Raw genomic sequence first — 3,122 nt, 5'->3', positions numbered from 1 at the left:
CACACACACACACACACACACACGCATGCACACACACATTCCACCCCATTCCATATGTTGAAGGAAATAATTATGATTAAACAAGGTCATGATCTCAGACTTCCAGCCTCCAGACTGTGAGAAAATAAATTTCTGTTTTTTAAACCATCCAGTCTATGCTACTTTTTTTTTTATGGTAGCCTGAGCAACCTGAGCAGTTTTTGGTACCAAGAAGTGGGGTTTTGCTATAAGAAATACCTGAAAATGCAGCAATGGCATTGGAATTGGGTAGTGTGAGAGGCTGGAAGAGATCTGACGTGCATTCTAGAAAAAGCCAAGACTGCCTTGAAGACACTACTGGTAGAAATAGAAATATTAAAGGTGATTTTGGTAAGAACTCAGATGGTAACAAAAACACTATTGGAAACTGAAGGAAAGGTGGGCCTCCTTATAAAGTGGCAAAGAACTTGGCTGAATGGTTCTAATGTTCAGTGGAAGGTAGAATCTGCAAATGATAAAATTGGATATTTGGATGAGGAGATTTCTTTTTTTTTTTTTAAATGTTTAAAATTTTTTATTTATTTTTGAGAGAAAGAGAGAGTAAGAGCAGGGGAGGGGTAGAGAGAGAGGGAGACACAGAATCCAAAGCAGGCTCCAGGCTCTGAGCTGTCAGCACAGAGCTCAACATGGGGCTCAAACTGATAAACCAGGAGATCACGACCTGAGCCAAAGTCAGACACTTCACTGACTGAGCCCCTCAGGCACCCCAGTGGCTGAAGAGATTTCTAAGCAAAATGTTGAAGGTCTAGTTGGCTTCTCCTTGTTTCTTACAGTCAAACATGAGAGCAGAGAGAGAAATTGAAGGAATCATTAGGCAAAAAGGAACGAGAATTTGGAGATTTAGAAAATTCTCAGCCTATTCATATTTGAAAAAAATGAGAAGGCATGATCTGGAGAAAATACCAAGGGTGTGGTTAGACAATCACTCCATAAAGAGATTACCCATGATTTTAATCAGCCAAATCAGCAGAAGCCAGGAACAGAGCTGGGATTATACTAGGGGAGATACTGCTAGTTTGAACTAAAGTGAATAGAGACAGGATGGAATAAAGGAAGGCTTTTAAGCCCCTGGGATTCTACAGAAGAGGACAAAAGAAGTATCTAACTATGAACATATTTTATTCTTCAAGCAAAGGTTAAGAGTGACTCTCAAGGTGATTTAGAGATCATTGGGTCTGTCACATATAACACAGGCCCAGACTGTAAAGCCCCAGGGGACAGCACTGGTTCTCCTTGGTTTCAGAGAGTGATGCATCACATGCCCACCTAGTGCCTCAGGGGCAGGGCCACCAGCGAATATCTATGTGAGCAGAGCCACTGGAAAGAGCCATGAGGATAGGGCCACTGCCTAGGGCCATGGGGAGCAATGCCATCCCCCCATGAAGTGATCCCAAAGGGGAGAGCATTTATCTGAAGAGGATTATTCTTTTTTTTTTTAATTTTTAATTTTTTAACCTTTTTATTTGAGAAAGAGAGAAAGAGAAGGCACACACAAGCAGGGGAGAGAGACAGAGATTCTCTCTTAAAAGAGAGAATCTTTTTTTTTCAATTTTTTTTAACGTTTATTTATTTTTGAGACAGAGAGAGACAGAGCATGAACGGGGGAGGGTCAGAGAGAGAGGGAGACACAGAATCTGAAACAGGCTCCAGGCTCTGAGCTGTCAGCACAGAGCCCGACGCGGGGCTTGAACTCATGGACCGCGAGATCGGAGATCGTGACCTGAGCCGAAGTCGGACGCTTAACCGACTGAGCCACCCAGGCGCCCCATTAAAAGAGAGAATCTTAAGCAAGCTGAGCATGGAGCCCAATATGGGGTTTGATCCCATGACACTGGGATCATGACCTGAGCTGAAATCAAGAGTTGGACAGGCACTCAACCCACTGAGCCACCCGGGTGCCCTCAAAGAGGTTATTCTTGAGGCTTAAGTTCTAATGGAATTTTTCCTGCTAGCTTTTGTACTTGCTTGGAAGCTGTCACCTCTGTCTCCTTTCTCATTTCCCCTCTTTGGAATAGGAATGCTTAATGTATATATGTCCCATCGATGTATTTTGGAAACACATAACTTGACTGATTTCATAGGATCACAGCTGGAGAAAAATTTTGTCTCAGGATGAATCACACCTTTAGTCTCACCCATACCTGATTGAGGTGATGTCTAGATGAGATGTTAGACTTGGAATTGGTGCTGGAATGGGTTAAGATTCTTGGAGCTGTTGGGATGGGGTGAATGTATTTTATATGCAAGGACATGAATCCTGAGGGACCAGAAGGCAGAATGTTATGAACTGGATTTGGTCCACCCAACATTCCAATGATGAAGCCTAATCTCCAATTTGAGTGTAGTTGGGAGGAGGGCTTTCAAAGAGGTAATTAAATTTAAGTGAGGTCATTAAGATGGGACCCTAACCTGATAGGACTCATGTCCTTGTAAGGACAGGAAGAGATATCAGAGCTCTTTATCTTTCTCTTTACACATGCACATAGAGGAAACTCCATTTGAAAACATGGAGAGAAGGTGGAGGTCTAGAAGCCAGACAGAGAGTTCTCACCAGAAACCAATCCTACTGGCACTTGATCTTAGACATCTAGCCTCTAAAACTGAGAAAATAAGTGTTTTCTTTAAGCCACCCAGTCTGTAGTATTCTGTTATGGTAGCCTGAGAAGACTAACATATGTAATAATTTTCTCCAAACACAATTATTGGAACTGGTTAAATAATCCATATGAGGCTACTGCTTCTATATCTGGTGCTGAATCCTAAAGTTGCAGATAATGCAGTGTGTAGTCAGGAAGAAAAGACAGGCATGAAGTAAAAAAAGCAAGGACAAACTAGAAACTATGAAGATGAATTAGAAGTCCCAGGGATGCTCCGGAACTTGCTGGTCCTTCACCACCTGTAGGCCACCAACTTTGATGATGAGATGATCTAAAGAATCAGCTGATAGCCTTTTGTCATAGACCTAAACGTGCACTTGGCAAAGTGGAAAAGATTTGGCAAAGCCAAAGGGGCTGTGGGTCTGGCTCCTGCCCTATGCTAAATGACCCAGCAGATAAGTGACAATATATCTGAGCATCAACAAT

The sequence above is a fragment of the Panthera tigris genome, chromosome B2 (assembly GCF_018350195.1).
Source record: "Panthera tigris isolate Pti1 chromosome B2, P.tigris_Pti1_mat1.1, whole genome shotgun sequence".
NCBI lineage: Eukaryota > Metazoa > Chordata > Mammalia > Carnivora > Felidae > Panthera > Panthera tigris.
Note: the sequence above shows the minus strand (reverse complement) of the source record.